The sequence below is a fragment of the Erinaceus europaeus genome, chromosome 18 (genome assembly GCF_950295315.1).
Source record: "Erinaceus europaeus chromosome 18, mEriEur2.1, whole genome shotgun sequence".
NCBI classification, from domain to species: domain Eukaryota; kingdom Metazoa; phylum Chordata; class Mammalia; order Eulipotyphla; family Erinaceidae; genus Erinaceus; species Erinaceus europaeus.
The window spans coordinates 18,906,634-18,930,002 of NC_080179.1; the positions used below are offsets into that span (position 1 = coordinate 18,906,634).

At 42.6% G+C, this 23,369-nt stretch overlaps 1 long non-coding RNA gene across 1 annotated transcript in view; it reads left to right on the forward strand.

Annotated features, from left to right (window-relative positions):
- Window positions 1-404: 404 nt before the first annotated feature.
- The window catches only part of LOC132534316 (uncharacterized), a 54,451-nt gene continuing 31,486 nt past the window's right edge, over window positions 405-23,369 (forward strand). Inside the window, exons 1-2 of the long non-coding RNA XR_009546039.1 lie at window positions 405-560; window positions 5,983-6,096. This is a non-coding gene — a long non-coding RNA (uncharacterized LOC132534316). The remainder of the gene's footprint in view (window positions 561-5,982; window positions 6,097-23,369) is intronic.

The window sequence follows — 23,369 nt, forward strand, 5'->3', positions numbered from 1 at the left end:
ACTGCACCAAAGTAAAGGAGTCTGGGGTAGGGTGGGGAGGGTTTGGGTCCTGGAACATGATGGTAAAGGAGGACCTAGCTGGGGGGAGGGCGATTGTTATGTAGAAAACTGAAAAATGTTACACAAGTATAAACTACTGTATTTTACTCTCAACTATAAACCATTAATCCACCCAATAAAGAAAAAAAGTATTTACCCAGGGTAAATAAAATACTGCAATTTTCCATAAAAGCAGAATGAAACCCTGTTGTAGTGTGACTCATCCTCACTCTCCTCTCCCCAATTCCAGCCTTGCTTCCAAGATAGATGCACCTTTAAGCATTGTCATCTCCTGTCTGTCTTCCTGTCTAAATAGCCAGCAAACCCTCACATCAGTGTGACTTCTATGGCCATATTTGGGGATACCAGGGCAATGTGAAGCCAGAAAATGTACATATAAACTATGCCTCTCTACAGGAGAAAGGAGACACTATAACTAATCTAAGCGTGGAGCAAGGACAGCTAGTTTACACCATGGAATCTGTCTTCACTGTGAGGCAGGGAGAGCAACTGGGAAGAAGGTGAGGATACAATCTGACTAAAAGCAGGACTCACACACCAGAGCTTTTAAAAACAGCAGATGATTTTTTTTTTTTTTTGTTCTTTTCTTTTGTTTTTTGCCTCCAGGGTTATTGCTGGGGCTTGGTGCCTGCACCAGAAGCCACTGCTCCTGGAAGCTATTTTTCCCCCTTTTGTTGCCTTTGCTGTTTTAGAGTTGTTGTGCTATTATTGTTATTGATGTTGTTGTTGTTGGATAGGACAGAGAGAAATGGAGAGAGGTGGGGTAGAAGGAGATGGGGAAAGATAGACACCTGCAGACCTGCTTCACCGCTTGTGAAGTGACCCCCCTGCAGGTGGGGAGCCGGGGGCTCGAACACTAATCTTCTTAAATGATGAAGACCCCCATCTAATTCCATGATGGAATTGCCCCCCGCCCTCCTTTCCCAGGGACTTTTAAAGATACCTATAAGTAATAGAATGTATAACATTTGTTCATCCCTTTTTGGTTGTTTAAACTAATTTTATTCACTAATATTTATTTATTTATTTATTTATTTGTGTGTTTATTTTATCAGAGCATTGCTCAGCTCTGGCTTAGGGTGGTACTGGGGATAGAACCTGAGATCTTGGGGCCCCAGTCAAGAAAATATTTTTCATATAATTATCGTGCTATTTCCATAGACCCTAGACCCATTTTATAGAAGTCTCTTATCACAGTTATAGAAATGTCTCCAGGGGCAAGATGGTGGCGCACCTGGTTGAGTGCACCTGTCACAGTGCACAAGGACCTGGGTTCAAGCCCTCAGTCACCCCTACAAGGGGAAAGCTTTACAAGTGGTGGAGCAGTGCTGCAGTTGTCTCTCTGTCTCCCTTCCTCTCTGTCTCCTCCTTCCTTCTCTTGTTTCTATCCAAAAAATAAATAAAGATAATAAAAAAATAAAATAAAAAAAATGTCTCCACCAAGCTTCATACAAAACATAGGTAACTATGCAGAAATGAAGAGAATTAACTTTGAGTCAGATCACTGAAAAGATTAAGGATGTGAGACCTAGTCATATTCTGCTACGAAACCATCAATTTCTCATCTATAAATTGAAGATATTTCTTACCTGATTATATTAGGGAATCCTGTAATAATAAAAATTATGAAACAAGAAGGACATTAAATACCAGGCTATTCTCTAGTTTATGACTGGAAACTAAGCCTTAAGGGCAAGGGTATGGTGTGATAAACACAGTGATGTAAGTGTGAAACAGAGAGTATTGTAAACTGATGTTATTTCAACTTAGAGAAGGAAACAATTCAGTATATTTGGCTAGAGGCTCTTTTGAAAGTTTGTTTTCTTTGTTACAGTAAGAGGATGGGGAAAGTCTTGGCATTAAAGGGTTTGGACAGAATGGGGAAACATGCCACTTCATTGTCTTCATAGAAATAGTCAAAATAGTTAAACTGTTCCACATATCAGACCAGATTTGGAGACCTTCAACATGTAGAAGTAAAAAGTCTATACATGCTCATGAATCCAGATGAATTTTTCTAATGGTTAAATGAATGAACACACACACACACACACACACACACACACACACACACACACCACAGTATAGTTTTTGTGGCTGGGGAAATGACTCAGTAGGTAAAGCACTGAAGGATGTTTCAAGAGGAAAGTCTGCAACTGAGGAAAAAACAAAACAAAACAGAAACCCCAAACCCTGAAGAGCAAACCTTATCAAAAAGAATGGATTATCACACTATTGAGAGATGTTCCTCTTATCCTAGCTTTTACAAGTCTTTTGGAGTCAGATGGTGAAATCAATCATTAGAGGCATTCAATTTCAAATTTCCAAGCCAGCTGGGAAGAACTGGCTGGATTCCTCCTGTGGAATGGCCTGGGAGGGGCAGCTCCTTGGTTAGGCATCTTATGCTATTTGCTTGAAGCCCTAAGCAGCAGCTGACTGGATTTTCCTCAAGTCCATGCTTTTCCTATGCGTTCTGGTAAAAGCGGTGCCTAGTAGTCATTGATTCTGGGGGACGGAGAAGGGAAAGAAAGATTGGTAGCAACAGAAATTCTCAAGTGAGTTAGAAATATTCATTTTTTCCATTTCATTAAACCAAAAGGAGATCAATTTAATATGGTAAACTTACAACTGGGGGGGGGGGGTAAATGTCTTACCAACTCTTAATTTTATCTATGACTTCATGAAACATAAAAATTGAGGGTGGAGGGTAGATAGCATAATGGTTATGCAAAAGACTCTCATGCCTGAGGTTCCAAAGTCCCAGGTTCAATCCCCCACACCACCATCAGCCAAAGCTGAGTAGTGCTCTGGTAAAGGAATAAAATAAAATAAAATAAAATAAAATCGCTAGTACATAAAAATTGATACCCATCATGTGCTTTTATGTCACTTAGCAATAGGCCCCACCAGACTTGCCAATAGCTTCAACCAGCAACTTGGACATTATATGCAGACTATTCAATATTGGACTCACCTAATGAATAATTTGCCAAGTTATAGAAAACTTGTTCCTAGAAAGCAGTGTATATGTTCAGTCATGAGAAAGTAAAATTTTGAACAACAAATTAACCAAATTGTCACATGGGAAATCAATGGCAGAATAAAATCTAGAAGACCACTGCTGAGCTCCATGCCTGGACTTTGGTCAGAAAATGTGATGTCAGGCCCCGGAGAGAAGGGGCGGGGGGAGATGAAGGGCACTCAGAAGTAGTAGGTGTGACTTAGAAAGGACATTCCTGTCCCACATCTTGGAATCTGAGTCTATGCCCAAAATTTGGCGTCGTGCGAAGATAATAGCAGTTTTAAAGCCAAAGAAAGACCCAACACTGGCCGCCAGCTATAGACCAATTTCTCTCCTCTCCGTGTGTTACAAACTCCTTGAGAGGCTGCTTCTGTCACGTATTTCTCCTCTTACAGAGAAATTCCTATCACCCGCCCAAGCTGGTTTCCGCCCAGGAAGATCTACCTGCGAACAAGTCCTGGCCCTCTCAACTTACATTGAAAATGGATTCCAGAAGAATTTAAAGACGGGTGCTGTCTTTGTTGTTCTCACAGCAGCCTATGACACGGTCTGCCAGCGTGGTCTCTTAGTCAAGATCTCAAGATGCCTGCCTCCTTGGGTGGCCAACACCATATCGTTTCTTCTCCAAAACAGAAGATTCCGGGTGCATCTGGGTGACAAGTCTAGCAGATGGAGAATTGTCTCAAGTGGCCTCCCCCAGGGCTCTGTTCTGGCTCCTACGCTATTTAATATTTACATCAATGACCTTCCAGAAACTTCTTCAAGGAAGTTCATCTACTTCGATGACATCTGCTGTGCAACTCAGGCATCCAAGTTTGACATCCTCGAGGAAACACTCACGAAAGACATGTCTCTGATATCTGATTACTGTAAAAAATGGCAACTAATCCCTAGCACTGCAAAAATGGTATCATCTGTTTTCCATCTACACCATGCCTCGGCCTCGCGTGAGCTTAATGTGCAGCTTGACGATACGAGAATCCGGCACGAAGCCCAGCCAGTCTATCTTGGCGTTACTCTCGATCGCACTCTGTCATTTCATGAACATCTCATAAAAACTGCAGCAAAGGTGGGTGCGAGGAATCACATCATTGCAAGACTGGCCAGCTCCTCATGGGGCGCGAGCACTTCCACACTGCGATCATCCTCTCTGGCATTATGCTATTCCACTGCAGAATACTGTGCCCCAGTATGGTTCTGTAGCCCCCATGTCCACTTGGTCGATTCCAAATTATATTCCTCCATGAGGATCATTTCTGGAACCATCCGTTCCACCCCGGTTCCATGGCTGCCAGTTCTTAGCAACATCGCCCCGCCAGATATTCGTTGGGATGCGGCATCATCTAAGTTCATTTCCCACGTCTACGCTCGACCGGACCTGCCAATATACGCGGATATCTTCGCCCACCCTGTCCAACGCTTGACGTCTCGTCACCCAATCTGGTCCCCTACACCTACACTGAACTTCTCTGTTCCAGACTCTTGGAAACAGAGTTGGCAGTCAGCTGAGGTAAAGAACAAACACCTCATCACAGACCCCTGCAGGCGTCAATCCGGCTTTGACCTAGCACGTTATGATTGGGCCCTCCTCAATCGCTATCGAACAGGCCATGGCCGGTGCGCCGCTATGTTCCATCTGTTCCATCGCTGGGGAGCCAGAGACGATCCGAACTGCCCCTGCGGCTACAGACAGACTATGACCCACATATCAACGACTGCCACCTCTCCAGATTCAAAGGAGGTCTCGAAACTACATCAGGCTCAACCTGACGCTGTTGACTGGCTACAGAAGAAGGGCAAACGCTAGAAGAAGAAAGGAAGAGAAGCGTAATGGTTATGTAAAGAGACTGTCATGCCTGAGGCTCCAAAGTCCCAGGTTCAATCTTTTGTACCACCATAATCCAGAGCTGAATAGTGCTTTGGTAAAAAAGAAGAAGAAGAAGAAGAAGGAAAAGAAGAAGGAGAAGGAAAGCAGGATCATAGAAAAAATAAGGAAATATATGTAAATATAAATAGATAGTTATAAAAATAATAGTCAACCCATATCTGAGATCTTGGGAGAACTAAAACAGTTTCCAATGGAAGGAATGGGGACACAGAAATCTGTTGGTGGGAAAGTGTGGAATAATACCCTTATTATCTTATCTTATAATTTTGTAAATCAATATTAAGTCACTGATAAAAAAATGAAAGATAAAAAGAAAATGGATGTTAGGTGAGTATAATGTACTATATATTTATTTATTATTTTTAATATATATGTTTATATTTATTTATTTTCCCTTTTGTTGCTCTTGGCTGTTTTTTATTGTTGTTGTAGTTATTATTGTTGTTATTGATGTGGTCATTGTTAGATAGGACATAGAGAAATGGAGAGAAGAGGGGAAGACAGAGAGGGGGAGAGAAAGATAGACACCTGCAGATCTGCTTCACTGCCTGTGAAGTAACTCCCCTGCAGGTGGGGAGCCAGGGGCTCGAACTGGGATCCTTACACCAGAGTCCTTGCGCTTCGTGCCATGTGCGCTAAACCCGCTACGCTATTGCCAGACTCCCTTAATATATTTTTTTACCAAAGCACTATTCAGCTCTGGCTATGGTGGTGCAGGGGACTGAACCTGAGACTTTGGAGCCTCAGGCATGAGAGTCTGTTTGCATAACCATTATGCTATCTACCCTCCGCTAATGTACTATATATACATGTTGATTTATAATAAACTATGTCTGAGACCTGTTACAAACTGATTTTACTTCACTAACTTTAAAGTGGTGTCATGTATATTTTCACCTTCAACAATGTACTACTACTCAAAAATCGTAGTGTTACTATGTGTGAGTTTCTACTTGTCAACAAGATTTTATACACTTTCTTTCTTCTTATCAAGTCTGGTGTCTCTTTTTAGCCTTCAGCTTAGTCACTGATCGTGTTTAATCTTGGACTGGGGAGAACGCACCCATGAGGACACTCCCTGGCTTCCTCATACCCCCGGTGGAAGGTTCACCTGGAATATGAAAGGGTAAGTCCTCCTGAGGGATGCGAAAGAATACCACCCAAAGAGCCTTGGGAGGCTGCAATCAACTCCAGTGCACATGTGCTCTCAGGTCCTGGAAGAGAGCATGGCTGGAAGTTAGCAGAAAGCCAGCAGAATGATTATTCTTGTTACAGCTGTTAAGGACTTGTTAGGGAGTGTCAGTTTTCCACAAGCAACTGCATTTCTGAGAAAAGTGCCTGACCTTGGAGTGGAGGTGGGGAACCCACACTAGCAAATATCTCTATTTCAAAAGAGCAAATGTTTGAACCTGAAGTGGGAAGAGTTCATAAACCTCTTGATGCCTCATTTTTGGCATTTCCCATCCACTCCAATGTGGGTCTGGATTACAGAAAGTACTTGAGGAGCTTTCCCTCTCTTCCTCTAAAACACATGCTGAGAACTTTATGAACAGCATTAGGAATTCTTCACAACTGAGGGGAGGAAGTTGGGAAGACTGGAGTTGGAAAGATGAGGTTGACTAGTTCTGGCATAGTTCTAAATATCTATTAATCAGAATCTGGGAATGCCAGGAATTGTAAGTATATTGTAGCCAGTGCTTTAGGAAAAAATGAAAGAATTATCAGAGGCTATCCATGCCCTGAAGGGGCATACGATCTGGAATGATAACCCCTTGGGAATAATTAAAACCCTAAATAAGATAGCATAATTAGAGATAGTTATCCTGTGATAACCACCTGTATAGAGTTTAAGGAGCAGAAAGGTCACAGAGGTTAAGCATGCTCCTCTGTCTCCCTTGTAGCACTCTGTAGAGGTTATCTTTAAAGGGGAGTCTGTCATGGCCTCTTGGTTCAGTCTGGCTCTTAGATCATCGAATCCCAAGAACCCATTTTAGAACTCCCACGATTGTTGAGATAGTATCCCCAGCTTGAATGAGTGAAACGCTTGGTGACTGCACTACAAATACACTGCTCCCAGAGGCCATTTTTTCTATTTTTTTTTTTTTTCAGAAAGGACAAAGATTGAGAGGGTAGGGGAAGATAGAGAGATAGACACAGACACCTGAAGACCGGTTTCAGTGCTTAGTGAGGCAGCCCCCCACCCACAGGTAGGGAGCCAGGGTCTCAAACCCAGAATCCTTTCTTGAACCAGGATCCTCGAGCGAGTCTTTGTGCTTGGTACTATGTGCGCTTAACCCATGCACCACCGCCCAGCCCCCCATCAAGGAGCTGTAAAAACTAGAAGCAAACCAACACAGACCAACTAAGTTAGAGTCCCCAGCTAGGGGTCCTGGCATAGTGGTTGAGAACCAGTCACTTAAGCAATCAAGTATAATATATAGACTCACAGAAGAAAACCCACAAGGAGGACCAGGTGGAGCTGCTCTTCGTGACAGCGAAAACCAGGACATAGTTCCAGAGCTTCTCTGTTCCCTGCTCTTTTTCATCTTCAGCTAATTTCCTTATGAGAATCTTCACTACAGAAACTCTGGCTCATAATTTGGCAATTAGACAGGATGTGAGTTTCCTACTCTCTGTTCCATAGAAAACCTCTCTCCTTCTCCAAATTAAAAAAAAAAAGTGAAAACTCATATTCACATCACAGTGCTCATGAGCCAACCCTTGACCTCTGGTGAGATACTGTCATGGATACGACTTGGCTCATGTGCATGCATGTTTTTACCCCTGACGGGGGAGTGCTAGGGAGACTAACTTCAGAGTGCAATTCAAATAAACAGCTAAACAACAATTGAAGGAAAGTCGAAATATTGGGCCAGGCATTGGCACACCCAGTTAAGCACACATATCATACACTATACACAAGGACCAGAGTTTAAACCTCCACTCCCCACTTGCAGAAGGGGAAGCTTCAAAAGCAGTGAAGCAGTTCAAGTATTTAGCTTTCTCATTCCCTTTCTATCTATTCCTTCCCTTTCAGTTTCTCTCTGTCCTATTAAAAGAAAGAAAGAAAGAAAGGATGAAAGGAAGAAAAGAAAATAAAAGAAAGTAGAAATGGGAAAATGGAAGTGTTAGAAACAAAAATTATCACGCCCCTGATTCAGAACCTGGAACCTAATACACACGAAGGCTTGAGGAGGACTGCTTGATAGTCTTTTTTTTTTTAATTTTTACTTATAAAATGGAAAGATTAATAAGACTATAGGATAAGAGGGGTACATTTCCACACAATGCCCACCCCCAGAACCCTGTATCCCATCCCCTTCCCTAATAGCTTTCCTATTCTTTATCCCCCTCTGGGAGTATGGACCCAGGATCATTATAGGGTGCAGAAGGTGGAAGGTCTGGCTTCTGTAATTACTTCTCTGCTGAACATGGGCACTTGCAGGTCGATCCATACTCCCAGCCTGTCTCTCTCTTTCCCTAGTGGGGCAGGGATCTGGGGAGGTGGAACTCCAAGACACATGGCGGGGTTGTCTGCCCAGGGAAATCAGGTTGACTTCAGGTTCTAGATGATACCATGATACCAACCTAACTGCTTGATATTCTATGCTTTGGTGGTGTTCTTTCATGTTAGTAAGAGCACAGAAATTCCTTTCTCTTAGTTCATGTGAGAGCTTCAGAAAAAGCTTCTGCTGCTTCTGACAGTGGCAGTAAGTTTTATCTGCTTGGCAAGAAACCCAGTCAAATTCCCTGCATTATTTCTTTTTTTCCCTTCTTCAAAGCTGGCTCTGATCCGGCTGTGGGACAGTCTGTGGTTCTGTAGCAATAGCTGATATGGAAAAGGATATGGTGCCCTGGGCCAGCAGCTGGTGCTTATCAGCAGCACCTTGCCTTACACACAGATGTGTCCACACTGACCTTCCTGCTCGAGGCCATGTGGGAACTCAGAGCTTCCCAGGGGAATGGGTGACTGCAAGGAAGCAAAAGGGTTGATGTAGGTGTGATGGCATCCTGCCAGTTGCTGCAGAGTCTAGGGCGTCAGCATCTCTGCTCATCAGCTAGGGGCATTTGCCTATGGAATCTGAAATACTGTGGGTGGCACAAACATGTGACCTGGGTATGTGGTGACTTTGTTTGCTCAGGGATGTCCCAGATCACCCCTGGAGAGTTCCATTTATTTTTTCTTTTTTAAGGATTTATTTATTTATTTATTTATAAGGTAGGAGGAGAGAGAAAGAAAGAACCAGATATCACTCTGGAACATGTGCTGCTGGGGATCAGTCTCAGAACCTCATGCCTCAGAGAACAATGCTTTACCCACTGTGTCACCTCCTGGACCACGGAGAGCTCCATTTTCAAGTTCAGTTCAGTGCACTCCCTAAGTCCCAAGCATTTCACTCCAGACCCGTTTTTTTTATTCCATACTCAATTTTTCCATTCCATTTTTTTTCTTTGCCTTTTCTTTCCCCTGTCCATTTTCTTCTCTCCTTCAAAAGGAAAAGGTGAAAATTAGTTTGCACTGAGTAAATATTAGTTGAAGAAATAAATAGATGTATAAATAAACAGGTAGGCCCCATATTTTTGGAAAAAGGAACATTTAACTTGGCTTTCATCTACTTTGATGGATAAATAGATTTAGTTCTTGGAATGGCACAGAATGATCATATAAAAATCATCACTTCATTTCTCTTCCTACCTTCCCAGAATCCCCACTCTCCACAAATAAGAAATTTGTATTTTAGTGCCTCAGAGCTTCAGTTGTTTAAGTCTCCCTAGTAAGAGCTGCAGAAAAAGCCTGCATTTGGTCTCAGTGGCTTATCAGCAGTGTCCCTAAAGGATCAAGTTAAGATTCCCCTCATTACATGACAACTTTTATCACAAGGAGAAATATACTCGTATCATCACATTTCACATCAAAATTAGAGCTGAGACCTGACATAGCAGTTTCATTTTGTAGACAAGGTAACTGAACCTCAGGGAAAGGAACAGACTCACCCAAGACCAAGACCGTACAACTTATAAGAGGCAGCTGTCGCATTTTGTAAGTGTGGAGTCAGTTCTTTTCCCTTTCACGTACCACACTGTGACTCTAGATCCCTTTGCTGTCCCCCTTCAACGCAGGGGCGTTGTCTAGGAGTTGTCACTTTCTTGTACATGGCTGTTTATTAAAGGGTGCACTAGATGTTCAGTCTAGCAGCCCCTCCTCTGCTGGGAAGCTGGTGGAAGATAGACCAACCAGGGTTGCAGTAGCTAATTTCACAGCAGCCCTAAAACTATGGACCTGATTTTCCAAAAGCCCATTTTCTTTTTTTTTTTTTTTTAATTTTTTTATTTAAGAAAGGATTAGTGAACAAAAGCATAAGGTAGGAGGGGTACAACTCCACACAATTCCCACCACCCAATCCCCATAACCCACCCCCTCCCATGGTAGCTTTCCCATTCTCTATCCCTCTGGGAGCATGGACCCAGGGTCGTTGAGGGTTGCAGAAGGTAGAAGGTCTGGCTTCTGTAATTGCTTCCCCGCTGAACATGGGCGTTGACTGGTCGGTCCATACTCCCAGTCTGCCTCTCTCTTTCCCTAGTAAGGTGGGTCTCTGGGGAAGCTGAGCTCCAGGACACATTGGTGGGGTCTTCAATCCAGGGAAGCCTAGCCAGCATCCTGGTGGCATCTGGAACCTGGTGATTGAAAAGAGAGTTAACATATGAAGCCAAACAATTTGTTGAGCAATCATGGATCCCAAGCTTGGAATAGTGGAGAGGAAGTGTTAGGGAGGTACTCACTGCAAACTCTAGTGTAATCCTGCTTTCAGGTATATATTTTGCAGTAGTTTATGGATACGTGTGCACATAAGCTCTCTCTCACAGAAACTGGTGTATATCTAGGTTATGGGACTTTGTTAGAAAGTGAACTACCTGAGATGAAATTAGAGTGTACTATAAAAGGAAAGGTCTCACCCGAGTAATGAAGTTGAAGGGTTGTCATTCCACACGTGAAGTCTCTGGACACAGTCTGAGGTGAAGCATGTTGAGATGGCAATCGTTGCGTTGGTTAGGTTGTGATCAGCGGATGCAATATTATTTGGTTTGGATTGGGAGATGCATACGGGAAAGTGGGCCCTATCCAAGGGTTCCAGGACTGGGGGAAGTCCATTTTCTCCATCTCCTGTATCCAGCCCCAGCAGGTTTGGAGAGGCATTTGCTCAAACTTTCCAAAATAACTTCCCCTTGGGCTAAGACCAGGCCTGTGTAGCTTCAGGCCAAAGGAATACTGGGAAGTTTATGAGCCACTAAAAATAGATAGTTACAGTAGAAACTCCCTCCTACTTCTGCCATTTCCCCCTGCTAGCTACACAAATACAGAGACTCCAACCCTGAAGGGTGGAGAAAAGCAGCATGATCCAAGTCACTGTGTAATCAGAAGGGGGAATAAATTTAGGAAGGAACAGTCCCATTTCAGGAATGGGTCTTATGCAAATGTCATACCTGGAAAGTAAAGCATCTGTTGATGCGTCCTCTAACCATTGGCTGTCACCCACTCCACCCCCTGGTGCCAAGGGCAGAGTCGAGAGTAATGGCAGGACTAACCTAAAGTCAGAATGAGAAGCCATTGTAGTCTACTGTGCATCTTTAGGGCCTTGTCTTTTTGGGGACTGGAAGCCAGGTAATCTCTCCCAGTACAGAATGAAGAACACTTCAGAATAACCTCCATGGATACTTAGTATGTCTGGATTGGATGTGCAGTCTCATTCCTTGCTTTCTGCCAGCACATGGCCTGTACCTGACTTCTCTAAAGATTCCGTTTCACTGGGCTAGTGGAATAGCTCACCTGGATAGTGCACTGCTTTGGCATGAGTACGGCCCAAGTTCGACCCCCCACCCCCACCATATTGAATGAAGATCTGTTTCACTATATGAACACACACACACACTATATATATATATATATATATATATATATATATATATGACATTGAGAGAACTATAGTAACTTTTTAATCTTTATTTATTTATTTATTGGATAGAGACAGCCAGAAGTCGAAAAGAAGGGGGAGATAGGGAAGGAGAGAGAGACAGAGAGCCACCTGCAGCCCTGCTTCACCACTTGCAAAGCTTTCCCCTGAAGGTGGGGGCTGGGGGCTCGAACCTGTGTCCTTGTGCATTGTAACATGTGTACTCAACCAGGTGCGCCACCACCCAGGCCCTGAGAGAACCATGGTATTATGTTGGGGGGGAGGGCAGAACTTAGGTGGTGAGAGTGGTGTAGAACTATACCCCTATTATCTTATAATCTTGTAAATTAGTAGTAAGTCACCAATTGAAAAAAATACAAAAAAGGTGGTCTGGGAGGTGTTGCAGTGGATAAAGCATTAGACTCTCAAGTATGAGGTCCAGAGTTTGATCCCCGGCAGCACAGGTACCAGAATGATACCTGATGTCTGTATGTCTTTCTCTCTTTCTCTCTCCCCTATCCCTCTCATAAATAAATAAGTAAGTAAGTAAGTAAATAAATAAATAATACAAAGCAGGAGGAGGACAGGTAGGAAGAGGAAGAGATTCTGTTTCACTTTGTTCACTTTACAGAGCCTGAACTGTATCCTAGTTTAATATAATCTTTAAGTCCTAATGTATCTGGTTTCCTGCCAGTCCATTCCAGGAATCACTGAAATACCCATAACTGAGGAGGAACTGTAACTTGGAACCTTGGGCATGCCCAGAATCCACTGTGCCTGTATGACATTCTATTTGGCATTGGGACAGAAATACAGAATTCCAATAAGAATGAGGACTAAGATAATTCTAAGTTTGACTGGTTCTGAAACAAATGGCATTAATGGCCCTCTGGCTATATAGACATGCCATAAAACACTCAAAATTATAAAGGGAGGGACAAAGAGTAAGAGATGACTGCAGACTTGAGAAGGCACATTTTCCCCTGGTCACTTAGTCCAGAAGCTGAGAGACCCTGATGTAATTGTCCAGTTTTTGCTTCTCCCTCAAGGAAGCTTTAAAGTTGTGCATGACTCAAGCACCATCTCAGCTTGAAATGACATATATATGTATATATTTATATTTATATTTATATTTATTTTTATTTTTTGCCTCCAAGGTTATCTCTGGGGCTTGGTGCCTGCACTACAAATCCACAGCTCCTGGAGGCCGTTTTTTCCACTTCTTCTTCTTTTTTTTTTTTTTACAGGACAGAGAGAAGTTGAGAAAGGAGAGGAAGGCAGAGAGGGAGAGAGAAAGACAGAAAGACAGACACCTGCAGACCTGCTTCACTGCTTGTGAGGTGACGCCCCTGCAGGTGGGGAACTGGGTCCTTCCTTGCATGGGTCCTTGAACTTTATACTATGTGCACTTAACCTGGTGTGCCACTGCCTGCTCCCCTGGCCTTTATATAAACTGCAAGAACTTCTTATACTTGAATATCCTTATATAATACTGTGCTAAATAGAGACTCACCTGTTAGATGGTCTCTTCTTCCTACCTTTAAATCTTCACAGGAGGGAGTTGAGCGGTAGTACAGCGAGTTAAGTGCAGGTAGTGCAAAGCGCAAGGACTGGCGTAAGGATCCCAGTTTGAGCCCCCTGCTCCCCACCTGCAGGGGAGTCGCTTCACAGGCGGTGAAGCAGATCTGCAGGTGTCTATCTTTCTCTCCCCCTCTCTGTCTTCCCCTCCTCTCCATTTCTCTCTGTCTTATCCAACCACTACGACATCAATAACAATAACAATAAAGCAACAAGGGCAATAAAAAGGGAATAAGTAAATAAATAAATATTTTTTAAAAGTTTAAAAAATATTCACAGGAGTAAGCAGAGTCTTTGTTTATTGACCATTTTAATGGTCTAGAGGGGGAAAAAATCATCTTGGGAGCCCTGTGGTGGTGCACACCTCATGAGCAAAGACCTACTCAAGTACACCAGTTCAAACCACATGATTCAGACAGGGGGCTTTGGGAGTATTCTGGTACAAACACTTATTTATTTGGAGATGAGTATAGGTTTATATACAGAGTTAAACAAAGAACATTTTTCAAATATGTCAGAAATTACAGGTTTCTTAAAGGTCAGCTTGCCCCTATGGTAGGGGGCTGGTATGACAAGAAATGATATGATACATAAAGGTCAAAACGATTAGTCTCCATGATGCAGGCAGTTTAATTATCCAAAGGCATTTGAGAGAAGCATAGGGGTTAAACCAGTAAGGTGAGGTAAAGAAAAGAAAAACAAAGCTTGATGTGAATCATAGATATCAAAGACCACAAGGAAATAAGATTTTGGGGTCTTTTCACTGCCTGGGGTTGGAGTGTATGATAGAGTATGTTCTCCTTTGTGATCAAAAGGTGAAGTGAATGTGTGAACTTTGAGTGAACGCTAAAGCAGGCAGCCATTTGGCCTGCTGCTAGCAGGGGAAACTAAGTGTGAGAGGCTTGTAGGCTTTCTGTGAGTTTGAGAGATTAACAAGGAGAAACTGAGTCTGGGAGACTTTTCCCTCTTGGCTCATCTCTATAAGGAGAGAGGCTAATAAGTGGGGTGTCTTTCCAGACCTCCATCCAAGGATGAGAGAGCTTCCCTAAGCTCTACCAAGCTTTCACACAGTCCCACAGGCAGCTCCCTGCAGGTGGGGAGAGGGAGGCTTGAACCGGGATCCTTCTGCTTCACACCATGTGCACTTAACCCACTGTGCTACTGCCCGAACACCTGTTTTCACATTCTCTCTCTTTTTAAAAAAAAATATTTTATTTATTAGTGAGAAAGTAGGAGGAGAGACCAGACATCACTCTGGTACATGTGCTGCCAGGGATTGAACTCAGGACCTCATGCTTGAGAGTCCAATGCTTTATCCATAGCGCCACCTCCCAGACCACTGTTTTCACATTCTTAACCATTTCTTCTGAATCCTCTACAAAGTCTATACTTTTCCTCATTATGAAATCTGGCAGTATATCACTAGTAACTGGAAATAAGCACTCACGATGTGATACATATAGTTTATGTGTTATATATTTATACACATATTTATAGTACTTATAAAAGCTTTTTCATATGGACTAGCTTGTGTAAGTCTCAAAACCACTATTTTGCAAAACGGATGAGCTGCCATTATAATTTATGTTTTCTAGATCAAAAAACTCAAGAAAATGAATTGAATTGCCCAGGGTCACAGATCCCTGGGCAGGGAGCCAAATGCAAACCCTTGAATTCCCAAAGCACCATTCTTTTCATAGCACCTTCTCATCTTTCCTAGGTAAACCCCCGCATTGTAGAAGGGCTATGTAGAGCAGACCCTGTCTATCTAGGCCCAGCCCCTCCTTCTATTGTTCCTCGGCACCCTGCTCCCATTTGTGTCAGAGTGCATTAAGCATCTCTTTCCGCTTGTTTTATTCTCCTGGAGGGCAAAGACCAGGTCCTATCACGTACATTCCCCTACATTACTACTGAGTAATTGGGCCCCTGTAAGTGATTGCCAGATGTTAAATCAAATGAATTAATAATGAGTGATTTCAAAGGAGTGAAATGAATGGGTGAATGAATGGGTGACAAGAGTATCAGGGAGAAAGAGAATGGTTGCATTACCAACTCTACTTCTAGGAGCCAAATAGACTTAGTTGATTAAAAGATAGAGTTACTCCAGGCGGTAATGCAGTCGGTTAAGTGCAGTCGGTTAAGTGCACACGGCACAAAGTGGAAGGACCCGCGTAAGGATTCTGGTTCTGAGCCCCAGGTTCCCCACATGCAGGGGGATTGCTTCACAGGTGGTGAAGCAGGTCTGCAGGTGTCTCCCCCCTCTGTTTTCCCCTCCTCTTCAGATTTCTTTCTGTCCTATCTAATAACAACAACAAAGACAACAATAACAACAACAAAAAAGAGTGGAAATGATGTCCAGGAGCAGTGGATTCATAGTGAAGGCACCAAACCCCAGCAATAACTCTGGAGGCTATATATATAAGTATATATGTATATTTAAAAAAAAAAAAGGTAGAGTTACACACTACATCTGAGCCCTAAATGATATTCTCACCTTGATAATGTTGTTTAAATAAACTTTACTAGTCAGAGCATATTATCCAACCTTCTAACACTGATATTATAAATATACTGTGGTAATAAAATGTTAAACATTTAATATAATCCTAATGTTAAGTGTTAAGTCAAATGTTTCAAGTCACTTTTAATCCAGGAAATGCTTTTTTTTTCAAGTTAATGGGTGGTCATGTTCTCCAAGGTAAAACGGCTTCGTCCCCCCGCCCCAACCCCCTATCCCCATGCATTTCTCAACAGTGAATGTCCAACCTGTCATGAAGCACATGGCAAATATTTATCACTCACATTGAGGGGGGTCACATTTTTATTTGCAACTTCCCATAAAAAGTTACATAGGATAAGCCAGTTTAACATTTGTGGAACCTTGCCATCACTTTTAGTCCATAAAAGATAACAATGTATTAGAAAGCCCAACCTCTGTTTAGAGAGTGAGCTGGCTTTTAACTGCTTTATGGCTTGGGAGAAGTTAAAGTTTAGATAGTTAAAACTAAATATTGTTGCTACGGTTCACGTATAAAACATAGTTTTAATCTAAGCACTTCATATAGCTGGGAAATGTATATCTCCACAGTAGAAACAATCTTTCTGTGCTTGGGAAATACAACAGCCTTATGCTCAATTGGGTAGCCATGAGTGGTTAGCCAATTTGGAGTCAGGAAGGCATCAACAGCAGTGCCTTCTTAGAATGCAAGTCTTAAGAACCAAGTATTTATAATATTTAAGTATTCTCCCTATATTTACCACTGTGAAAACTCAAGGGAAATAGTAATGTTTGATGTTACTGCTAAAGTGCCATTATAGGATTAAAAAGGGGAGAGAAAGCAAAGGCTGAGTAATTGTTTATGTAATTATTTATGGCTTCTTATCTAAGATCAAAAAATTTTAGGTCCTCTAAAGAGAGAAGGGAAGTGGTTGTTTCCTGTACACAAAACTTGCTTTGTTACAATCAACAATCTGGAGGCCATAATAAGCTGTATAGAACTTGCTGGTTTTGCCATCAAAAGGGATGATGACTCCTTGCAGTCTTTGATTTGAGTTATTTGATTATTTTTCTCACCCCAGCATATGACTTAAGATTTTTAGTAATGATTTATTAGTGATTTATAAGATTGTAAGTGTACAGAGTAAATCTCCAAACCATACCCATCACCAGAGTCCTGTGCCCTTATCCTCTCAACAATAACCATCACAATTCTCACACGTATTAGAAACAGTTTGGTGGGAGTCAGGCGGTAGCACAGCAGGTTAAACGCACGTGGCGCTAAGTGCAAGGACTGGCATAAGAATCCCGGTTTGAGCCCCGGCTCCCCACCTGCAGGGGAGTCGCCTCACAAGTGGTGAAGCAGGTCTGCAGGTGTCTATCTTTCCCTCCCCCTCTCTGTCTTCCCCTCCTCTCTCCATTTCTTTCTGTCTCTGTCTCCAATAACGACGACATCAATAATAACTACAACAATACAACAACAAGGGCAACAAAAGGAAATAAGTAAAATAAATAAATATTTTAAAAAAGTTTGGCTACTTCTGTTCTGGGGTTTGTTGTTTGCAAGTTCGTGTGCTTTAATCTCTGTATTCTACATATGAGTGAAGTCATCCTGTACTTGTCTTTCACCTTTTTATTTACTTAATGAAATATAATTATCTCCAGTTCCATCTATTTCGTGCCAAAGGACATGATGTCATCTTTTTAAATTACAGAGTAGTATGCCATGAAATATATATCCCTAACTTCCTCTTTGTCTAAATTTATTTATTTGATAGAGACAGAAAGAAACTGAGAGGGGAGGGCGAGGTAGGGAGAGAGAAAGAGAGACACCTACAGCCCTGCTTCACCATTTGTGAAGCTTCCCCCCTGTAGGTAGGGAGTGGGCCTTGAACCTGGGTGCTTTGTAACTTGTGTGCTCAACCAGGTGAGCCAACTCCGTAACTTCTTTGTCCAGTCATCTGCTTATGGACATTTATGTTGTTTCCACTCTTTGGCTGAGCGCTTTGACTTTTTAAAAAATATATATCTTTATTTACTTATTGGATAGAGACAGTCAAAAGTCAAGAGGGGAAGGGTAATAGAGAGGGAGAGAGACAGAGAGACACCTGTAGGCCTGCTTCACCCATCATGAAGCTTCCCCCCCGCACTTGGAGACCAGGGACTTGAACCCAGGTCCTTGTGCACCGTAACGTGTATGCTTAACCAGCTGCACCAATGGCCTGCTCCAAGCTGTTTGACTTTTAAAAGCCTCATATCTCTCTGCTGGCAACCATCATTGTTTTCAAGGAGAGGACATTTCTGGTGTTTTCATTTCTTATAACCAAGAAAGACTCTTTGACTAAGAGAACAACAATGCAAAGAAAAGACAAACTTTTAACAATGATAAACTTGATCTTAAATTAAAATAAGACGTGTGCGTGGACTAGCTCCCATGGAGAGTGTGCCGCTTTGCCATGTGTGCAACACAGGTTGAACCACCCAAGGAAGCTTCAGTGCTGTGAGCTCTTTAAATCTTTCTGCCTCATTGTCTATTTCTATTTAAAAAAATAAATAAAATATGAGACCCTGGACTACAGCTAGGTACAAAAGATACCTTATAGTGGTGCACTGGGTTAAGTGCACATAATACGAAGCACAAGGACCTGGTGGAGCCCCCAGTTCCCCACCTGCAGAAGGTGGGGGGTACCTCACAGGCGGTGATGTAGGTCTGGAGGTCTCCCTTCTCAATTTCTCTCTGTCCAATCCAATAAAAAAAGGGGAAAATGGCCTCCAGAAGCAGAGGATTTGTAGTGCAGGCACCAGACCCAGCGATAACTTTGGAGACAAAAAAACAAAACAAAACAAAATAAGTTCTATGTAAACATGTATAAATGCAAAACTAAACCCATGAAATTGTGTAGTCTTTGTAGACTTGATTTTTAATATTTTACTTATTGTCTTTCTTTGTTTTTTTTACATTTTTTAAATTTATAAAATAAAAATATCTACAAGACCACAGAATAAGAGGTGTACAATTCGACACAATTCCCACCACCAGAGCTCAGTATTCCATCCCCTCCCTTGAAAGCTTTCCTATTCTTTATCCCTCTGGGAACATGGGCCCAGGATCATTATAGAGTGCAGAAGGTGACTTCTGTAATTGCTTCTCTGCTGAATATGGGTGTTTTTTTTGTTGTTGTTGTTGTTTTTTTTACCAGAACACTGCTCAACTCTGGTTTATGGTGGCACAGGGAGCATGGGGCCTTTGGAGCCTCAGGCATGAAAATCTCTGCATAACCACTATGTGATCTACCCCCCCTTACTTATTGGACTTTAGTGAGAGAGAGATAAAGAGGGAAAGATAGGGGAATCAGGCGGTAGCGCAGTGGGTTAAGCGCATGTGGCACAAAGCGCAAGGACCAGTGGAAGGATCCTGGTTTGAGCCCCTGGCTTCCCACCTGCAGGGCAGTCGCTTCACAAGTAGTGAAGCAGGTCTGAGGTGTCTATCTTTCCCTCTCTCTGTCTTCCCCTCCTGTCTCCACTTCTCTCTGTCCTATTCAACAACAACGACATCAATAATAACTACAGCAATAAAAAAAAAAGAGGGAAAGATATAGAAAGACCAGGAAAAACTGCTCCACACTAGTTTATGGTGGTACTGGGGATTAAACCTGAAACCTCAGAGCCACAGGTATGAGAATCTCTGCATAACACTTATGCTGTCTCCCCAGAATGAAATCTTATAGCTTTATGTGGTAGTATTAAATTGAAAAATTTCTAAAATTTTAATAATGGTGGCCTGGGGAATGTTGCAGTGAGTAGAACACTTGAGCTTAAAATCATAAGGTGCTAAATTTAAGCCCTGGCCATTGCATATTCCAGAGTGATGCTCTAGTGCATTCTTTCTCATTAATAAACATTGGCAATTTAAAATATATATGTATATTTTACTTATTTATTCTTATTGTTGTTATTGATGCCATTGTTGTTGGATGGAACAGAGAGAAATGGAGAGAGGAGGGGAAGACAGAAAGGGGGAGAGAAAGATAGACACCTGCAGACCTGCTTCACTACTTATGAATCGACTCCCTTGTATGTGGAGAGCTGGGGTCTCGAACCCAGATCCTTACACCAGGCTTTGCACTTAGCGCCACTTGCGCGTAACCCGCTGTGCTACCGCCCGTTAAAACTGTTTTTTAAAATTATTTTTTAAAAATTATATTTCATTTATTGGATAGAGACAGCCAAAAATTGAGAGGGGAGGGGAAGATAGAGAGGGAGAGAGACAGAGAGACACCTGCAGATCTGCTTCACCGCCTGTGAAACTTGCCCCCCGCAGGAGGGGACCAGGGGCTTGAACCTGGGTCCTTGTGTACTGTAGTGTGTGTGCTTAACCAGGTGCACCAACGTTTGCCCAACATTTGAAATTGTAATAATAAAAAAGAAAAGAGTGGGGGCACATGATGGTGCATCTGGGTAGGCACAAGCATTACAGTACTCAGGTTCAAGCCCCTGGTGCCCACCTGCAGGAGGCAAGCTTTGAAAGTGATGAAGCAGTGCTGCAGGTGTTTCTCTGTCTCTTCCCATCTTACCTCCCCCACTTCTCTCAGTTTCTCTCTGTTCCTATCCAATCGTAGACAAATAAAAAGATTTATAAATAAAAATAGTGGGAATTGGGCGGTAGCGCAGCGGGTTAAGCGCATGTGATACAAAGCACAAGGACCAGAGTAAGGATCCCAGTTTGAGCCCCTGGCTCCCCACCTGCAGGGGAGTCGCTTCACAGGTGGTGAAGCAGGTCTGCAGGTGTCTATCTTTCTCTCCCCGTCTCTGTCTTCACCTCCTCTCTCCATTTCTCTCTGTCCTATCCAACAATGATGACATCAATAATAACTACAACAATAAAACAACAAGGACAACAAAAGGGAATAAATACATAAATAAATATTTTTAAAATAATAAAAGTAAAAACAGAGAGAAGAATGAAAATGTACCTGCCAGTATGCCAGGATTGGGACATAGTACCATGGGGACTGTGTACACTCACACTTCCGTCAGAATCCTCGTGTCTTGAAGTCACTCAGCAGATGCCTACCCCACTAAATACCTGGGTGGGTGCAGGATATACACCAGAGGGACTGCAGCTAACCTGTTGAAGTTGGTGAGGAAGGGGACTCGGGATCTGCACAGGGTAGAGATGAAATGTCTCATATGATGTGACTTCTGTACACCCATATGTAAAAAGCACTGGCCTTTTAATTTATCTGGCTCACCTACTGACCTATAGGTATTTTCAGGGCAGAAACCACGTCCTGTTCACTTTACTATACTCTGCACCACACATATAGCACCTGGTATATAGTAGGGAAGTGCTAAATGACTGCACGGATAGATAGATGGAAAGATGGCTATCTACAGAGTAGCGCTTACACTGCAGGGATCTGGGACACAGGGACTATGGATTTGGGCAGAGTTCAGAGATGCAAGACATTCAAAGAAACCATGGGGCTCAGAGTCTAATTACAGAGCAGCTAGGCAGCAGGTGCAGAAGGCTATGGTGGCAGAACTGACCCTCTAATAAAGAAGGGTCTCTGCTTCCGGTCAGAGCTGGTCCCAGTCCAGGGTTCAGTCTGCTCCTAGAGGTAGGAATAAAAACATTTAGCACTATAAGATTTCCAGGAAAGTCAACAGAGGGACATATGAAGCCAGCGCTCAGTGCTTGTAAGATACTTATCTGACTCTGACTTGAGTGGCTTTTCAGCCCCTAGAAAGAACACGAGCATTCTGAAGGGCCTTAATTGGTCTGGACATAGTAACATAAGTTACCATGGTAGCTAATGCACATACTTCCTTCTCAATAAATAATACCTCCTTATCTGCCTTCTAAAAGGATAAATGGAAGAATAAGAAAGGAAGGCAAAACTACTCCTCTTGCAAATGTGCCCATTTCCTTCTGCTTTTACTTCTGTGGAATCTAACTGTTGCCTGAGAAGCTGCCCTGTGACTATCTGGATCTTAAAGAGCAAATAGCCCTTACTTCATAACAGATGCATAAAAGCTGTGCAAAGTAACATTTTATACTTTTTGACTGCCATAAGGTGGAGGGCATTTTCAGGCACTGGAGGGAACTGGGAAAATTATTCCGAGTTTACTCATGATGACATTTGCAGTGGGAGAATATAATGGAAACACCAACACTCTTCTGAAATAAATTCTCTCTTTAAAGTGGTTGGGACAATCTTATAATATTTCAGGATGATTTTATGTGTCAATGCTTTTAAAACTTCTTTGGTGGAGACAATCTGGAATCAGAACCCAATTAAAGATTAAAGAGCTTGGGGTGGGAGGGGTATGAACTTCCTTCTTTGTTTGCGTGGTTCAACTCCAGTCTTTCTCCTTTATAGAAACCAGACACAGGGGAGAAAAAAAAAAAAGCCCTCTGAGGTCATCTTATGGATGCCCTGCAGGGTCAGCAGCAGTCTATTCTCCTTAAGTCTGAGTGAAGTGCTTTATTCAGACAATTTTGAAAGGATTTCAGTAATGCAGTTCCCACCACTTCCTTTGACAAATTTTAGTATTCACAGCCTTGAGCAAAGTTTGGTTGTTTTTTTTTTTTTTTTTCTTACAAAATGGCAGACTGTTGTTTCGAGGTCAGTAACCCACAGGCTCTGCTATTGCAAAAATGTTACACATGTAACGGGGACTTTGCTAAGAGCAGACTCTCAGAGGCGTCAGCTTCAGAGGTGCTTTCAGGTTGTGGCGGAACCATTTTCTCCCTTTTATCATATATTCTGGAGGGAACCATCAAATGCTTCAAGCCCATAGTTCTCCTCAAGGGAAATGACTCCTAAGCTTCTGGCTAAGAGACAGGGAGCAAACCACAGACTGGTGGTGACTAAACCTTGCCTGTCAGATGCTCTCATGCAGAATCTTCAATTGCTATCGAACAGGCCATGGCCCGTGCACCACTATGTTCCATCGCTGGGGAGCCAGAGACAACCCGAATTGCCCCTGCGGCTACAAACAGACTATGACCCACATAGTCAACGACTGCCACCTCTCCAGATTCAAAGGAGGTCTCGAAACTTTACATCAGGCTCAACCTGACGCTGTTGACTGGCTACGGAAGAAGGGCAAACGCTAGAAGAAGAATGCAGAATCTTGAATATAAGTTCCAAGGGCACTGTGAGGCTGTTCGATGAAGATGAACAGACAACTGAAATAAAGCAATTGTGAAGTTTGCTGAGCTGTGGGCCAGAAGACATTACTGATGCAGAAAGAAAGATACACAAGATGGAACACAGTGCACATAGATACTGGAAAGATCCAGAGGAAGAAGAGCTCAGCATGATGGGATTCAATATGTCACTCCAAGGGAGTGAGGGAGTGATAAAG